Below are 19,235 nucleotides of genomic sequence, written 5' to 3' on the forward strand. Positions count from 1 at the left end.
TGATGTATTTCTATGCAGCTGTCAAGCTCAGGTCAGGAGAGCCGAAGGTCAGTCCGAGGATTGCTATGGGATCCGAGCACTAGAAATACGGCCGTCTGTCTGTGCCCTAATTGATGCATTAAAGGGATTTTAGTAATAAGATTTTTCTGCGTTGCTGGACTTTTTCTTCTTTTTTAAGTCCTGTGAAGCTTAGGAGCGATGATACTCACCTGCCTGCATCATAAGTTATAGAAAAAATTGTTAGTAGTTTGCTTAATAAATGGATGAGTCAGATAGCTTTAGGGTTGTGGGTGTACCTCACATACATTCTTCAGTCCAATAAATATAAGTAGGGCGGCTTGACTCATAGCATTTGACCTATGGCTCAGAAAATCTATATGAAAAACTGCAGTGACATTTTTCAAAAAATATATGTTAATTATACTCAAAAAAAGTTTTTTGTTGCATCATGATTTAAAATGATGTGTTTTACTTTTTACAGTACACCATGTATTATAGATAATAGGGCAATGAATAAGGCTGTGTGCCCACAATGAGTTTTTGGTGAGTTTTTGACGCTGTGTTAAAAGTTAATTTTTTTTCCACGTGTCATACATTCAGTAGAATAAATAGACAGACCGAACTGTATGGATATATAGCATCACTGTAGTCAGGGTACTCCCAAGTTAAATATGCAGCCTACAAAATTGGAGTAATTTCCCAAATCCGCGTGATCTCCTTCTAACTAGCGTCAAAAAGTTACCAGAGAAGGATCCCCCCATTAGGTTCATATCGACATATAATAGTCATTGGCATGCGATACGAGGAATCCTCAATAAACATTGGTCAATTCTTAAAACCGAACCTACACTCAATAAGATTCTGCCTGATAGACCATTAATGACGGCCCGGAGGGGTAAAAGTCTGAGAGACTCGTTAGTCAGGAGTCATTATGTTGCCCCCACTCCTGCTCCCTTTGGGATGGTCAACAAAAAAAGATGGGGATGTTACCCATGTGGATCTTGTATGGCGTGCAGAAATATAATTCGTACTAAATCATTCTTCGCCAATAATGGCCAAGAGTTTAAAATCACGCACTATATTTCTTGCAGCTCTACACACATTGTATATATGGCTACCTGTCCATGTAATCTTAGTTATGTGGGACTTACTTCCCGTGAATTTCGGGTGCGTGTTAGGGAACATATCAGAGACGTGATTGCTGCGCGGGATATCTCTGACGTCTCAACACTCAAGACTATCCCGCGGCACTTCAGGCTGCGCCATAATTGTGATCCCTCATCCCTTATATTTAGGGGTATTGACATGGTACATTTGGGCACGAGAGGGGGTAACTACAAGCGTACTTTGGCGCAGCTTGAGTGCCGCTGGATTGCTATCCTGGACACGGTGACCCCTGGTGGTTTGAACGAAATTAACAGTTTTTCATCATTCTTATAGAGATATCTTTTCCCTTGTTTTTTTATGTGGATTTTAACTTCTTTTGTTTATGTTGAACATTTTTCCTTCATAGCTTTGCATCTTCTTATCACCATTTATATGCCTCGACTACTTCATGGAACTACTGGACACTCTAGGGATGTAACGATCTCATCAATCAGGAATCAATCACCATATACAAGATTTCAATGATTCAATGGAACGACATTATTGTATCTGTATTGACTTTGCATCTGTATATATGTTTATACTGTACTGGTATCTCTCCCGCTTAGGGTGACAGTCGTTTTCTTATTGATTCACTGTTTTCCCTCTCTTGTATACTGTGCTTTGTTACATACATTTAGTTGTATCTCTGTGCCCTCACTTCATCCCTTACTTGTCATGGCTGCCGCTGAGCCACGCATGCGCAGTGCCGTCCTGCTCCGGCCGCGTCCCGTCGGGCTTCCGTACGTCGGGGCTGTGGATGGTGACGTCACTAGTTGCACGTCCCTGCCCATGGTTCCGTCGGGAAACTGGCCGGATGTGACGCGGTGCGGGGGGACGTCCTGCCACTCCGCATGCGCTGCAGTAATCATTCAGTCTGTGCAGGAGATAAAATGGTGCGTATTTGTTCCACAACCACCGCCCCCCGAAGAAGCCACGCGAAACGCGCGTCGGGGCTGCAGAGTGGCTTAGTGGTAATTTTTGTACCTTATGGGTGAGCACTCTGGTTCTACTTGTGATCGCTATTTCTGCCTGTTCAACTTCTTTCAGTGACTCTCTATGATTGCTTCTCTCTGTGTGGAGGTATCTACCTTGGGGAGACCATTTTAACTTCACACAATGTTTCTTGCTACTTTTTTACTGTACACATGTACTATAGACTATGATATGCTACAGTTGAATAGGGTCAGCCAGTTGTTCCCCTAAGACCCACTTATTTATTGCTGCTCTGCACTTGTGTGTATCCTTACCTCATAAGATCTATTTTTTTTTAACTTTGTTATGTGATTTTATCTTATCTATGAAATAAAGTGTTTTTTATATATCAATATGGATTTACATTTGATTTGGGAAATTACTCCAATTTTGTAGGCTGCATATCTGTATGTTAGTAGTGATAATGAACCTGACAGGTTCCCATTAAATACCGTGCTTCCCAAAAATAAGACCTACACCAAAAATAAGACCTAGTATGACTAGTGTTGGGCGAAACCGAACAGTAAAGTTTGGCGTCCGTACCGAACACCTACTGTTCGGTCACGGACCCCGAACACTGACTTCCTCTGGAAGTCTGTGTTACTGTTCAGGCTCGGTTTTGGGTTCAGGTGTTTCCCGAGCTGTAACTTGCATGACAGCGCAGGAAACACAGGCTCTGATCGGCAGTAATTGCATTACCGCAGAGGAGCGCTGTCCACAGCTGTGACAGTGACCCACGGTGAAAAGCTTACCGTGGGTCAGAGGCGCCGGCTGATGATACTACTACCACCATCAGCCAGCGCCTCCTGCCATAGGAAACAGCGGGCACAGGCGTCGCTGGATGGGAGCAGTAGTCTCCCATCCACCGGTGCCTGTGCTGTGCTGAATGTAAAAAAATAAATGTTAAAATTAATAAAAAAATATGAAAATAAAACTAAAACACATTATACTCACCTACACCTTGTCCCCGATGTACGCCGCCCCTGCAAAAAAAACAAACAAAAAACGCCATATACTCACATTACACCTAATCCCCGAAGCCAACGATCACCTGTAATAAAAGTAAAATAATAAACCAACCTCATTCTTACCTTTCCGACGCAGTCCAAATAACGAGGGTCCATTGTAAAATGTGACCACTCTGTTAAGAAGCCGGGAATACACTGACTCAGTGTATTGCCTGCATCTGCGCATGCACAGTAAGTATTTTCCCACGCTTGCCATTGAATTGAACTCAACTCATTGCATGCGTGGGAAAATACTCACTGCGCATGCGCTAACCTCCTTTGCCGGCAATACACTGAGTCAGTGTATTGCCGGCAAATGAACAGAGCAGTCACATACAATGTATCTGTTGTGTTCATGGGATCTTCGTGGAACCCTCGTTATTTGGACTGCGTTGGAAAGGTAAGGATGAAGTTGGTTTATTATTTTATTTTTATTACAGGAGATCGTTGGCTTCAGCTGGAACAGGCGTGATAAGTATGGTTTAATTTAGAACAATAAAAGGTGTCTGTTTTATTTCAAATAAAATATTTTATTCTGAGTGTGGGTGTTTTTATTTTACATTTTACCATCACTGTGGGGTTAGTAATGGGGGCGTCTTATAGACACCTTTACATTACTAACCTGGGCTTGATATCAGCTGGCATTATAAGCTGATATCAACCCCAAACTTATAACCCTACTGAGACTGCTACAGGGCAGTGGGTAGAGTGAGGCCAAGTGCCAGAACTGGCGCATCCTATGGATGCGCCATTTCTGGGGCGACTGAGGGCTCCTATTTCTAGCCTCGGAGGGGGCCAATATTCATGGCCCTTTCCTAGGTTATTAATATCAGCCCCCAGCTGTCTGCAATAGCCTTTGCTAGCTGTTAAAATAGGGGGACCCAATGTATTTTTTTGGGGGGATCCCCCCTTTTTAATAGCCAGTAAAGGCTATGTATACAGCTGGGGGTTGAAATTAGTAGCCTGGGAAGCTTCATGGGTATTACCCCCTTCCCAGGATAAAAACATCCACCCCAGCGGTCCGCTTTCACTCTGCTGGTTATTAGAATTACGGAGGGACACCATGCCATTTTTTTCCCAGAAATGTACTCATTTATTAATAAATTACATGAACAGTAAGGTACAAATGCAAAGCACAGATTATATATATCACATATTTAAATCTATTTGTATATCTATCTATTATCTATCTATTATCTATATATATAGCTATCCATATATCTCTCTATCGACCTATTATCTATTTATTTATCTATCTATCCATATATCTATTTATTATCTGCTGACTAGTGATGGGCGAGCATTAAAATGCTTGGGTGCTTGATGCTCGGGTCGAGCACATTGGAATACTCGGGTGCTCGACCCGAGCAATGAGACCAATGTAAGTCTATGGGAAACTCGACCATTTTTCAGGTGGCTCCCCCCGTCGGTCTGCAGAGGGCCTAAAAATTGCCCAAATCGATGGGAACAGTGCTCAAATGACATGGGAACAGCATGGGGAAGACCCCTGGAAGCATTTCTGACTCTCAGGTTACTTCTGTCAACAACATTGTCAGAGGTATTACGCCACTTTTACAGACTCACAATAAAACATACAAAAACAAAAACAAAATGGATTTTACTGGGAAATATGTTAAGGAACATCCTTTCCAGGGTAATGACTTGTATATAAGGCAAAATAAATATATAAAAACAAAAATGTTCCTCCACGCCTTGAGCTATGTTCACACGTAGCGTTTTTGATGCGTTTTTGCACTTTTGCATTGCTTTCAACCAAGACAAATGCATTCACTGGGAAATGTCATTATAACATTTTACAACCTTATCTGGCCATGTGGTGTGTGACACATCATCAGACACTTGCATACAGTGTTGAAAAGACATGGGAACAGCATGGGGAAGACCCCTGGAAGCATCTCTGACTCCCAGGTCACTGCCTAAAAGTGTGCATATCATAAGTTATCCTTGGCGAATGCAAAGATGCCTCCCGCCATGCACTTGTCGTTGCAGACTTGCAACAATCACCGTCTACATCCTTATCCCTGTGCAGCGTTCAGTTGTCCCTACCCCATTCCTTGGAATGCAAGTGCAAGTATGCAGCCAGCCACCCACCCACAGGCTGCAATACTGTAAGGCTAAATTTTTGACAGCTGCATGCACTTAAAATGTGGCCTTTTAGGCTCGTGTAGGAGGAAGCTGTCCACAACCTTATGGTGGTGGCGAGCGGGTATCCATACTCGGTCCCCAGCCGCCACTATTTCTCCCGGTATCGTTTCTGCCTTCCACAAGCACAGGTCTCACAACATTACCCGTGCCCTCCCCAGTGAACTTACTGGGAGGAACTGCCTACCCACAAACACGTGGTCAAGTGAATGTGGCCAAGGACGGTACAGAGCCAGTCCACAGCTTGTTGGTGAGTTGTATTTCACCACAGTCATATTCTTTAGCTTGGTGAAAGGACTTGGGAAACCATATCTACTCCAGCTGTCATTTCTCCCAGGAAGTCCTCTAAAGCTGCTTTCAAATGAAATGTGGCCTTTTAGGCTCATGGAGGCGGAAGCCTTTCACAACCTCATGCTGGCGACGGCCGTGTGTCCATACTCGGTCCCCAGCCGACACTATTTCTCCCGATATTGTCTCCGACTTTCACAAGCACGGGTCCCACAACATTACCCGTGCCCTCCTCAGTGAACTTACTGGGAAGAACAGCCTACCCACAAACACATGGTTAAGTGAATGTGGCCAGGGACGGTACAGAGCCAGTCCACAGCTTGTTGGTGAGTTGTATTTCAGCACAGCCATATTCTTTAGCTTGGTGAAAGGACTTGGGAAGCCATATCTACTCCAGCTGTCATTTCTCCCAGGAAGTCCTCTAAAGCTGCTTGCATTTGAAATGTGACCTTTAGTGTTGAGCGAGCACTAAAATGCTCGGGTGCTCGAAGCTCAGGCCGAGCTCGCCGTGATACTCGGGTGCTCGACCTGAGCAACGAGCCCAATGTTAGTCTATGGGAGACCCAAGCATTTTTGAGGCGGCACCCCCGGCAGTCTGTAGAAAGCCTAAAAAGTGCCCAAAACGATAGTGACAGTGCTCAAAAGACATGGGGACAGCATGGGCATCGCCCCAGGAAGCATTTCTGACCCCCAGTTCACTGCTGTCAACAACGTGGTCAGAGGTATTAAGCCACTTTGACGGGCTCACAAGAAAACATTCAAAAACGAAACTGAAAGTGCTTTCCTGTGAAATATGTTAAGGAACTTCCATTCCAGGGTAAAGACTTGTGTATAAGGTAAAATAAATAGGCAAAAACAAAAATACTCCTCCACACCTTGGGCTATGTTCACAAGTAGCATTTTTTATGCGTTTTTGCACTTTTGTATTGCTTTCAACTGTGACAAATGCATTCACCGGTGTAACGGGTCTGGGAGGCGGAACCTCTGAGCAACTATACAAGGGGGCGGTCCTTGTAAGGAAGCGGGTGGCTCCCGGGGAAGACGGGCAGATAGTCACGGCAAGTGACAGGGACAGTCTCTGGGTAGAAGGGCAGGTAGTCACGGCAAGTGACAGGGACAGTCTCTGTGTAGAAGGTCAGGTAGTCACGGCAAGTGACAGGGACAGTCTCTGAGTAGAAGGACGGGTACTCACGGCAAGTGACAGGGACAGTCTCTGGGTAGAAGGACAGCAGGCAGGTGGCTGGTGAGCGCTCCCAGGTGAGCGGGCGAAAGTCTATGGACAGGCAGGTGGTCACGGCAAGTGACGGCAGAGCCTTCTGGTAGGCTAGCAGGCAGGTAGCAGGTGAGCGCTCCCAGGTGAGCAGGCAAGAGTCTCTGGATGGGCAGGTGGTCACGGCAAGTGACAGCAGAGCCTCCAGGTAGGCTAGCAGACAGGTAGCAGGTGAGCGCTCCAGGTGAGCGGGCAAGAGTCTCTGGACGGGCAGGTGGTCACGGCAAGTGACAGCGGAGAATCCAGGTAGGCTAGCAGGCAGGTAGCAGGTGAGCGCTCCCAGGTGAGCGGGCAGGCTGGTCCATAGACAGACTGACAGGTGTCGGAAGGCAGACCGTCGGACCGCAGGCTTGCAAGCAGGTAAACGGATATCAGGCAGGTATCAAGCAGGAATCTGGCAGGTGACTGGCAGGTAACTGGTAACGGGACCTGAGGGCTGAAGCAGAGTGAAGGCTTTGCAACAACATTGCTCGGGCACCTCCATTTTGGAGGAGGTGCCTTATATATGGTGATGTCCTCCGGCCATTGGCCGGGGACTCCTTAGGACGGCGCGCGCGGCCCCTTTAAGAGAGGGGGAGCACGGGCGCGCGTGCCCTAAGCACAGTGGCCGGGAAGCAGCGCGCGCTGCCAGCAGAGCGGGAGGAGGACGCCGGGCACGGAGTGGAGAGGTGAGGGGAACAGCGTCCCTGCCTAGCAGGAGGCAGGGACGCCGACGCTACAGTACCCCCCCTTTAGGCCCCCCCTTCTTTAGGCCAGAAAGAAATTTATCAAGGATGAGAGGGGCATGGATGTTCTCCCGGGGCTCCCACGTTCTCTCCTCAGGACCAAACCCCTTCCAATCTACCAGAAAAAAGGTTTTTCCTCTTACCCTTTTGGTGGCCAGAATGTTCTCAACCTCAAACTCGTTTTCAGCGGAAACCGGAGCAGGAAGCGTACCTGTAGACTTGGAAAAAGAGTTAAGTACCACGGGTTTGAGGAGAGATACATGGAAGGAGTTAGGGATCCGCAAGTTGGCCGGGAGTTTCAATTTATAGGCCACTGGGTTGATTTGTTTGATAACTTCTAGTGGGCCGATGAACCGAGGCCCTAACTTGTAGGAAGGAATCTTGAGCCGGACATACTTGGACGAGAGCCAGACTTTATCTCCAGGACGGAATTGTGGAGGATCCAGGCGTTTTTTGTCAGCGTGTTTTTTCATCCGCTCGGACGACTGAAGGAGTGCGGATCGGGTACTCTCCCAAATGGAGGAAAATTTGCTAACGAGAGATTCCGCAGCCGGATTGTCCACCGAGGTGGAGACGGGAAATGGGATCCGAGGATGCTGACCTAAGACTACAAAAAACGGGGATCTGGAGGAAGATTCGCTCTCGTGATTATTGTAAGAGAATTCGGCCCATGGCAGGAGATCCACCCAGTCTGAATGGTGGGCATTAACGAAGTGCCGGAGGTAACTGGTCAGGATCTGATTGATCCGCTCCACTTGACCATTGGACTGTAGGTGGTATGCGGAGGAGAAGTCCAGGGTGACGTCTAGTAGCTTACATGTGGCTCTCCAGAAGCGTGAGGTGAACTGAACCCCACGATCCGACACGATGTGGAGGGGCAGGCCATGGAGACGGAAGATGTGGCGGATAAAGTCTTTAGCCAGCTCGGGTGCAGACGGGAGGCCTGGCAGGGGAATGAAATGAGCCATTTTGGAAAAGCGGTCAGCGACCACCCAAATGACCGTACAACCGGCAGAGACAGGGAGATCTGTTATGAAGTCCATAGCTATATGCTGCCAGGGGGCAGCAGGTACTGGAAGAGGAAGGAGGCGACCGGCTGGCAGGTGTCTCGGAACCTTGTTGCGGGCGCAGGACACACAGGCAGAAACAAAGTCTATTACGTCCTTGTGCAGAGTAGGCCACCAGTAGTGCCGGGTGATAAGCTGGAGGGTCTTTTTCTGACCGGCATGGCCAGCAAGCTTAGATGAGTGACCCCAGTGTAGGATCTTCTCCCGATCAGGTACTGTTACGAACGTCTTACCGGGAGGGAGACGATTTAGACTCACGGGGGCCACCTGCATTACTCTGGCGGGATCGATGATGTGTTTAGGTTCCTCCTCAAGATCAGACACCAGGAAGGATCGGGACAAGGCGTCAGCTTTGATGTTTTTGTCAGCCGGTCAAAAATGAAGAACAAAATCAAAGTGAGCAAAAAACAAGGACCACCGGGCTTGGCGCGGGTTAAGTCTCTGGGCACTCTGGAGGTAAGCCAAGTTCTTGTGGTCCGTGTAAATTATTACCGGGTGAAGAGCCCCCTCGAGCAGGTAACGCCACTCCTCCAATGCCAGCTTAATGGCCAATAATTCTCGGTCTCCTATAGAATAGTTGCGCTCGGAAGAGGAGAAGAGTTTGGAGAAGAAGCCGCAAGTTACCATTCTCCCGGAAGACGATTTTTGGGTAAGTACCGCTCTGGCTCCAGAGGAGGAGGCGTCAACTTCCAGGAAGAATAGCTTGTTGCCGTCCGGGCGATGCAGCACCGGGGCGGAAGAGAAAGCCTGTTTTAAGGAAAGAAAGGCTTCCTCAGCTTCGGGCGGCCATTCTCTGGGATTAGTGCCCTTACGGGTGAGCGCAGAGATTGGGGCAGTCCGGGAAGAGAAGTGCGGTATGAAGAGGCGGTAGTAGTTGGCGAAGCCCAGGAACCGCTGAATAGCCTTCAACCCCTCTGGTCGAGGCCACTTCTCGATGGCAGACAGTTTCTCAGGATCCATTCGTAGGCAGGTCTGAGAAATTATGTAGCCCAAAAACGGAAGCGAGGTCTGCTCAAAGAGGCACTTCTCATATTTAGCGTAGAGGTGGGTCTGTCTGAGCCTGAGCAGAACCTGACGAACATCCCTCCGGTGTGTGGGGAGATCCGGAGAGAAGACCAAGATGTCGTCCAGGTACACCACTACGCAGGAGTAGAGAAGGTCCCGGAAGATGTCATTGACCAACTCTTGAAAGACGGCGGGAGCGTTACAGAGACCGAAGGGCATTACCAGGTATTCATAGTGGCCGTCCCGGGTGTTGAATGCCGTCTTCCATTCATCCCCCTGACAGATACGGACCAGGTTATACGCCCCACGGAGGTCCAGCTTGGTGAAGATTCTAGCCCCCCTCAGACGGTCAAATAATTCCGGAATGAGCGGAAGGAGGTATTTATTCTTCACCGTGATCTGGTTAAGGCCTCTATAGTCTATACAGGGACGGAGTGAGCCATCCTTCTTTTTGACGAAGAAGAAGCCTGCTCCCGCCGGGGAAGTAGATTTCCGGATGAATCCCCGGGCCAGATTCTCCTCAATATATTCTGACATGGATCGGGTCTCAGCAGCGGACAAAGGGTAAATGCGCCCACGGGGAGGAGTAGCGCCGGGCATCAGGTCGATTGGGCAGTCGTATGGTCTATGAGGGGGTAATGTCTCTGCCTCCTTTTTATTAAAGACGTCCGCATACGACCAATAAGGAGCCGGAAGACCAGGTAGATTGGCTGGAGTAGGAGAAGGACGGACAGGATGGACGGGAACTAAACAAGTCTTATGGCAGTCCTGTCCCCAGCGAAGAACTTCTCCGGTCTGCCAATCACGCACAGGTGCATGTTTATGAAGCCAAAGTAGGCCTAGCAATAGGGCGTGAGAGAGTCCAGGCAGAACATGAAAGAAGATGCTCTCAGAGTGCAGCATTCCCACCTGCAGGGTTATGGATTCGGTGATGAGTTGGATGGGATGTGGTAAGAGGCCCCCATCCACGGCAGCGACAGATAAGGGTACAGCTAGAGGTTTGGTGGGAATGCGGTATTTCTCTACCAGAGACAGAGAAATGAGATTTCCGGCAGCTCCAGAGTCAAGTTGGGCTAGTTCAAAATAACGGTTCTCCCCGCAGATGATAGAGACCGACAGCAACAGAGATGGAGAGGGTTTACTCTTGTCTAGGACGACCTCTCTGAGCGATCCTAGACACAGGCGTCTCCCAACCTCTCTGGGCAGGAACGGATCCGGTGCTCTTTACTGCCACAGTAGAAGCAGCTCCCCTCGGCACGGCGTAACTCTTGACGGGTTTTGACCATCTTGGTCTGGTCGACCTGCATAGGCTCGGGTGAGTGCGCCTGGGGAGTAGCAGGAGAAGGGACAGGTTTCTGAAAGGTAGGGGCTAGACGTGGAAACCTCCTCTCACGGGTGACCTCTTTGGCGCGTTCCTGGAACCGGATGTCAATCCGGGTGGCAAGAGTTATTAAGTCGTCGAGAGTGGTAGGTATGTCCCGACCGGCGATTTCATCTTTAATACGGCCGGACAGACCCTCCCAAAAGACAGACACCAGGGCGTCGTTATCCCAGGCCAGCTCCGAAGCAAGGGTACGGAACCGTATGGCATATTGGCCCACGGTGAGATTTCCTTGATGGAGACGTAGCAGAGATGATGCGAATGAGGTCTTCTGTCCGGGTTCGTCGAAGACTTTCTGGAAAGCAGTGAGAAAGGCTGGCAGGTTGGACACCAGGGGGTCTCCTCTCTCCCATAGAGGATTTAGCCAAGCCAGTGCCTCCCCCGTGAGATGGGACATGATGAAGGCTACTTTGGCCCGGTCAGAGATAAACTGGTGGGACAGGAGTTCAAAGTGCAGGGTGCACTGGTTTATGAAGCCCCGAGCTTGAGCGGGGTCGCCTCCGAAGCGAGGAGGTGCAGAAAGCCGGGGTCCGGGGCAGGATGCCATGGTATTGGTGGGCAGCGGCGCTGCCGGGCTGCGAGTCATGACACTAGCGGTGGTTGCTGGTGGAGCAGTCAGAGTGTCCAGGCGAGAGTTGACATTCCGCAGATGACTCAGGATGGACTCCTGTTGGGACCTCTGACGGGATAGTTCATGACATAGGTCCGAGAGCGAGGGAGCTTGGGTGCCACCGGGTTCCATGGCCCGAGCAAACTGTAACGGGTCTGTGAGGCGGAACCTCTGAGCAACTATACAAGGGGGCGGTCCTTGTAAGGAAGCGGGTGGCTCCCGGGGAAGACGGGCAGATAGTCACGGCAAGTGACAGGGACAGTCTCTGGGTAGAAGGGCAGGTAGTCACGGCAAGTGACAGGGACAGTCTCTGGGTAGAAGGGCAGGTAGTCACGGCAAGTGACAGGGACAGTCTCTGAGTAGAAGGACGGGTACTCACGGCAAGTGACAGGGACAGTCTCTGGGTAGAAGGACAGCAGGCAGGTGGCTGGTGAGCGCTCCCAGGTGAGCGGGCGAGAGTCTATGGACAGGCAGGTGGTCACGGCAAGTGACGGCAGAGCCTCCAGGTAGGCTAGCAGGCAGGTAGCAGGTGAGCGCTCCCAGGTGAGCAGGCAAGAGTCTCTGGACAGGCAGGTGGTCATGGCAAGTGACAGCAGAGCCTCCAGGTAGGCTAGAAGACAGGTAGCAGGTGAGCGCTCCAGGTGAGCGGGCAAGAGTCTCTGGACGGGCAGGTGGTCACGGCAAGTGACAGCGGAGCCTCCAGGTAGGCTAGCAGGCAGGTAGCAGGTGAGCGCTCCCAGGTGAGCGGGCAGGCTGGTCCATAGACAGACTGACAGGTGTCGGAAGGCAGACCGTCGGACCGCAGGCTTGCAAGCAGGTAAACGGATATCAGGCAGGTATCAAGCAGGAATCTGGCAGGTGACTGGCAGGTAACTGGTAACGGGACCTGAGGGCTGAAGCAGAGTGAAGGCTTTGCAACAACATTGCTCGGGCACCTCCATTTTGGAGGAGGTGCCTTATATATGGTGAGGTCCTCCGGCCATTGGCCGGGGACTCCTTAGGACGGCGCGCGCGGCCCCCTTAAGAGAGGGGGAGCGCGCGCTCTAAGCACAGTGGCCTGGAAGCAGCGTGCGCTGCCAGCAGAGTGGGAGGAGGACGCCGGGCACGGAGTGGAGAGGTGAGGGGAACAGCGTCCCTGCCTAGCAGGAGGCAGGGACGCCGACCCTACAACCGAGAAATGTCATTTTAACATTTTACAATCTTATCTGGCCATGTGCTGTGTGACACATGCATACAGTGCTGAAAAGACATGGGAACAGCATGGGGAAGAACCCTGGAAGCATATCTGACACCCAGGTCACTGTCTAAAAGTGTGCCCATCAGAAGTGATCCTTGCCGCATCAGAAGATGCAGACTTGCAACTATCCCAGTGCAAGTCCTTGTCCCAGGGCAGTGTTCAATTGTACCTCCCCCATTCCTTGCAATGCAAGCGCAAGTATGCATCCTGCCACCCACCCACCCCCAGGCTGCAATACCATACTGCTGTAACATACCTGGCGGCGTCCTTGCATGGTGGTCCATCTCCCACTGTGCAAGAGCGCGCACTTGATCTCCAGTCCAGAATGTCTCTCTGGCTTACCTCCATGCTGTCTGTTTGTGTCTGTTTCTGCTGCTTAAGGGCGGCGCCCGATCACTTCCTGCTTTTTGTACCTACTGTGGGTCACACCCCTTGTGCGTCCTCAGCCTATTGCTGTCTGTCACCTGGTATATAGCTCAGCTGCTCCCATCTATCCCTGCCTGAGCATAGTGTTTCATTCAGTGTGTGCTTGCACTCTGAAGGTGCCAGGTCCCGTTCTGTGTTCTCTTGTCTGCCTATCCTGGAGGCTGTATTTCCAGGCCTGTCTGAACACGCTCCTAGCCTGTTCCTCCTGCCTTCTAGGGGCCGATTACCTAGACCCGTTCCTGTATCTTGTCTGACCTGTCTGAACACGCTCCTAGCCTGTTCCTCCCGCCTTCTAGGGGCCGATTACCTAGACCCGCTCCTGTATCTTGTCTGTCCTGTCTGAACACGCTCCTTGCCTGTTCGTCCTGCCTCTCTGGGGGCCGTATTCCCAGACCCGCTCCTGTATTCCGCTGCAGTGTCGGTCTCCTCCGTACACTCAGTTCCAGTCTGAACTCTCTCCTATCCTTTACCTGTTTTGCCTCTATGTCCGTTCCCTTCCTTTTTCTGCAGAGTCTGAACTCGTACCTAACTCCTGCTTGTTGTCTCTGTACTCCCGTTTGTGAGTTTGTGGTCCACTCGCTACTTCTCTGCAAGTACCCTGTGGGTGTCTGGCTCTGCCTTTCCCTTCCTGTCTGTTCCGTGTGAACAGAGCCCTGTCCCCCCTACTCAGCCTTGCCTGCTCTGACTCCTTTGCTCACTGCTCCGGCGGTTCTAGCCTGCTCTGACTCGTTTGCTCACCGCTCCGGCGGTTCTAGCCTGCTCTGACTCCTTTGCTCACCGCTCCGGCGGTTCTAGCCTGCTCTGGCTCCTTTGCTCACCGCTCCGGCGGTTCTAGCCTGCTCTGGCTCCTTTGCTCACCGCTCCGGCGGTTCTAGCCTGCTCTGACTCCTTTGCTCACCGCTCCGGCGGTTCTAGCCTGCTCTGACTCCTTTGCTCACCGCTCCGGCGGTTCTAGCCTGCTCTGACTCCTTTGCTCACCACTCCGGCGGTTCTAGCCTGCTCTGACTCCTTTGCTCACCGCTCCGGCGGTTCTAGCCTGCTCTGACTCCTTTGCTCACCGCTCCGGCGGTTCTAGCCTGCTCTGACTCCTTTGCTCACCGCTCCGGCGGTTCTAGCCTGCTCTGGCTCCTTTGCTCGCTGCTCCGGCAGCCTTGCTCCGCTCTGACCCTTTTGCTCACTGCTCCGGCAGTCCTGTCCTGCCCTGCTTCTGCCCGCTGCTCCGGCAGTCCTGTCCTGCCCTGCTTCTGCCCGCTGCTCCGGCAGTCCTGTCCTGCCCTGCTTCTGCCCGCTGCTCCGGCAGTCCTGTCCTGCCCTGCTTCTGCCCGCTGCTCCGGCAGTCCTGTCCTGCCCTGCTTCTGCCCGCTGCTCCGGCAGTCCTGTCCTGCCCTGCTTCTGCCCGCTGCTCCGGCAGTCCTGTCCTGCCCTGCTTGTGCCCGCTGCTCCTGCAGCCCCGTCCTGCTCTGTTCTTGCCCACCGCTTCGGGCGTTCCCTCTCTGCTGTGGTTGTCTACCGCATCTGCGGTTCTGTGACCCAGTCTGTACTGGGTGTTAACCTTTCTGTGCTCCAGCCCGTCCTTTCGGCCAGTACCTCCCTGCCTGCATACTCGCCTGTATCCACCCATCTGCATACCTGCCGTGTTTGCTTACATCCACCAGTCTGTGCCAGCCTAACCTGCCTGTTCCAGTAATCCCAGTGTGGGTCAACCCCCGTGTCCGGAGTTTGACCTGGAGTAGCACCTGGTCCCTCTGCCCGGTTTCTCCCTGGTGCACTGGCGTCGTATGCCGTCGTGCCACCTTGGTCGGATCGGCCAGATACTTAGTCACGCCCCTCCAGGCACTCTCCGGTCCATGGTCCAGTGGAACCACAACACCCGCACACGCCAGTCAGTCCGGGCGTGTGCATAACAGCATGCTCAGGCCATGGTTCCCGTTGAGCCCCACGGCCTTCGCTCTCTGAGAAGTTTTCCAGCGAATACATGCATTAAAATAAATAAATAAAAAAAATTTTTTTTCTTAGCTGCGTTCCAGGCGAATTACGCACCCGTCCAGATGGATCTATCTGCTCTCGTTCCTGCGGATCCGCTACGTTACTATGGGGATCCAAGACAAAGTCGTGCATTTGTGGAGCAATGCATGCTACACTTCAAGTTCTACCCTCTATGTTTTCCCACCGATCGGGTTAAGGTGGCATTCATTATGTCTTACCTGGCGGGTGATGCCTTGGAATGGATCAACCCCCTATATGAAACACAGGATCCGATCCTCCTGGACCTAATGGCCTTCCTGGTGGCCTTTCTAATGGTCTTTGATGATCCTAACCCGGAGGCTCCTGCTGAAGCTTCACTTCCCAATATCCCGGAGCAACCCCGATGGGTAATGTGTGTGGGTAGCGCAATAGTCCTCCAGCCCAATGAGACTACTGCCCACCCAGAATCCTCACAGGGTGATTACGCTTTCCGGAATACTTCTCCCAACCTCAAGAGGCAGTCCAGACGTGCTAGACGTAAAGGCAAGCCGTCACGCCAGGGTCTGTCCTCCCTGAGACCTCCTGACCCCAACCTTGAAGTCCCTACTGAAGCTTCATCTCCCTGTATCCCGGAGAAGCCCCAACGGGTAATGTGCGTGGGTAGTGCACCGGTTCTCCTGCCCGAAGAGACTTCTGCCCATCCAGACTCCACACAGGAGAACTTCCTGCACCCGGCATCAGATGCTTCACCCACTTTAACCGGTGTGCATGTCCAAGGATGCTCCAAAGCTGTGGTTACCTCAGAGTCTGTGCACCTCTACTACCTGGCGGAGGACCCCCTGTTGCCTCCTGAATCCTCCGGGATACCACTCGATGACAAATGGAGAGAGACTTCTCTACACCCGGTACTCGATACTTTGTCCGCTTCGTCCTGTGAGCCTGACAATGGGTACCCCAAAGTGGTAGTTACCCCCGAGTCTCTACACCCCTCCGACCAGGCGGAGGACCTCCAGTTGTCTCCAGAACCCTTCGGGGTGCTACCTGGTAGCGGAAGGACAGAGACCCTCCTATACTCTGTACCTGATATCTCACTCGCTTTGTCCAGTGAGTCCAACCTAGTGTACTCCGAAGCAGAGGTTACTCCCGAGTCTCTACACCCCTCCGACCAGGCGGAGGACCTCCAGTTGTCTCCAGAACCCTTCGGGGTGCCACCTGGTGGTGAATGGTCAGAGACTTTCCTATATCCTGGATCTGATACCTCCCTTGCTTCGTCCAGTGAGTCCGACCTTGTGTACTCTGAAGCAGAGGTTACCCATGAGTCTCTACACCCCTCTGACCAGGCGGAGGACCTCCAGTTGTCTCCAGAACCCTTCGGGGTGCCACCTGGTGGTGAATGGACAGAGACTTTCCTATATCCTGGATCTGATACCTCGCTTGCTTCGTTCAGTGAGTTCGACCTAGTGTACTCTGAAGCAGAGGTTACCCATGAGTCTCTACACTCCTCTGACCAGGCGGAGGACCTCCAGTTGTCTCCAGAACCCTTTGGGGTGCCACCTGGTGGTGAATGGACAGAGACTTTCCTATACTCGGTACCCGATACCTCGCCTGCTTCCTCCAGTGAGTCCGACCTAGTGTACTCTGAAGCAGATGTTTTCTCTGAGCCTCTGCACTCTTCTGACCCGGCGGAGGACCTCCAGTTGTTTCCTGAATTCTCCGGGGTACCACCAGATAACAAAGAGACAGTGACTTTTCCTCATTATGTACCTGATAACCCGTCTATTTCTTCCTGTGAGCTTGACAAGATGTACCTCGAAGCAGAGATTACCCCCAAGTCTCTGTCCCCCTCCAACCCGGTGAAGGACTTCCAGTTGTCTCCTGTACCCTCTGGGGTGCCACCTGAAAATATGTGGAGAGAGACTTCCTTGTGTGCTGTTCCTGGTACTCCACCCGTTTCGTCTGTTGCTGAGGATGGCTGGATAGGAGGTAGCATCCTAGCTAACCAGATGAGATCAGTTTTTCCTGTGGACAGTGGAAGTGATCTCCTTGAAGTGAACGACTGGTCCTCGAATTCCCTGCGGAAGATTCTGGCAGGCCTGAAGAAGAGGGGGCGTAAGGGGGGGGGTACTGTAACATACCTGGCGGCGTCCTTGCATGGTGGTCCATCTCCCACTGTGCAAGAGCGCGCACTTGATCTCCAGTCCAGAATGTCTCTCTGGCTTACCTCCATGCTGTCTGTTTGTGTCTGTTTCTGCTGCTTAAGGGCGGCGCCCGATCACTTCCTGCTTTTTGTACCTGCTGTGGGTCACACCCCTTGTGCGTCCTCAGCCTATTGCTGTCTGTCACCTGGTATATAGCTCAGCTGCTCCCATCTATCCCTGCCTGAGCATAGTGTTTCATTCAGTGTGTGCTTGCACTCTGAAGGTGCCAGGTCCCGTTCTGTGTTCTCTTGTCTGCCTATCCTGGAGGCTGTATTTCCAGGCCTGTCTGAACACGCTCCTAGCCTGTTCCTCCTGCCTTCTAGGGGCCGATTACCTAGACCCGTTCCTGTATCTTGTCTGACCTGTCTGAACACGCTCCTAGCCTGTTCCTCCCGCCTTCTAGGGGCCGATTACCTAGACCCGCTCCTGTATCTTGTCTGTCCTGTCTGAACACGCTCCTTGCCTGTTCGTCCTGCCTCTCTGGGGGCCGTATTCCCAGACCCGCTCCTGTATTCCGCTGCAGTGTCGGTCTCCTCCGTACACTCAGTTCCAGTCTGAACTCTCTCCTATCCTTTACCTGTTTTGCCTCTATGTCCGTTCCCTTCCTTTTTCTGCAGAGTCTGAACTCGTACCTAACTCCTGCTTGTTGTCTCTGTACTCCCGTTTGTGAGTTTGTGGTCCACTCGCTACTTCTCTGCAAGTACCCTGTGGGTGTCTGGCTCTGCCTTTCCCTTCCTGTCTGTTCCGTGTGAACAGAGCCCTGTCCCCCCTACTCAGCCTTGCCTGCTCTGACTCCTTTGCTCACTGCTCCGGCGGTTCTAGCCTGCTCTGACTCGTTTGCTCACCGCTCCGGCGGTTCTAGCCTGCTCTGACTCCTTTGCTCACGGCTCCGGCGGTTCTAGCCTGCTCTGGCTCCTTTGCTCACCGCTCCGGCGGTTCTAGCCTGCTCTGGCTCCTTTGCTCACCGCTCCGGCGGTTCTAGCCTGCTCTGACTCCTTTGCTCACCGCTCCGGCGGTTCTAGCCTGCTCTGACTCCTTTGCTCACCGCTCCGGCGGTTCTAGCCTGCTCTGACTCCTTTGCTCACCGCTCCGGCGGTTCTAGCCTGCTCTGACTCCTTTGCTCACCGCTCCGGCGGTTCTAGCCTGCTCTGACTCCTTTGCTCACCGCTCCGGCGGTTCTAGCCTGCTCTGGCTCCTTTGCTCGCTGCTCCGGCAGCCTTGCTCCGCTCTGACCCTTTTGCTCACTGCTCCGGCAGTCCTGTCCTGCCCTGCTTCTGCCCGCTGCTCCGGCAGTCCTGTCCTGCCCTGCTTCTGCCCGCTGCTCCGGCAGTCCTGTCCTGCCCTGCTTCTGCCCGCTGCTCCGGCAGTCCTGTCCTGCCCTGCTTCTGCCCGCTGCTCCGGCAGTCCTGTCCTGTCCTGCCCTGCTTCTGCCCGCTGCTCCGGCAGTCCTGTCCTGCCCTGCTTCTGCCCGCTGCTCCGGCAGTCCTGTCCTGCCCTGCTTCTGCCCGCTGCTCCGGCAGTCCTGTCCTGCCCTGCTTGTGCCCGCTGCTCCTGCAGCCCCGTCCTGCTCTGTTCTTGCCCACCGCTTCGGGCGTTCCCTCTCTGCTGTGGTTGTCTACCGCATCTGCGGTTCTGTGACCCAGTCTGTACTGGGTCTTAACCTTTCTGTGCTCCAGCCCGTCCTTTCGGCCAGTACCTCCCTGCCTGCATACTCGCCTGTATCCACCCATCTGCATACCTGCCGTGTTTGCTTACATCCACCAGTCTGTGCC

The 19,235-nt window shown here is 52.3% G+C and overlaps 1 protein-coding gene across 2 annotated transcripts in view; it reads right to left on the bottom strand.

Moving 5' to 3' along the window:
- Window positions 1-299, bottom strand: part of LOC141201219 (retinol dehydrogenase 7-like) — a 124,319-nt gene extending 124,020 nt beyond the window's left edge. For both annotated transcript variants that reach the window (XM_073663358.1, XM_073663359.1), the window contains exon 1: window positions 210-299. The gene's annotated coding sequence lies outside the window, so the exon portion shown is untranslated. The remainder of the gene's footprint in view (window positions 1-209) is intronic.
- Window positions 300-19,235: the final 18,936 nt, after the last annotated feature.

This window comes from Phyllobates terribilis, unplaced genomic scaffold (assembly GCF_046119375.1).
Source record: "Phyllobates terribilis strain yellow unplaced genomic scaffold, ASM4611937v1 Scaffold_2__4_contigs__length_985480577, whole genome shotgun sequence".
Lineage (NCBI taxonomy): Eukaryota > Metazoa > Chordata > Amphibia > Anura > Dendrobatidae > Phyllobates > Phyllobates terribilis.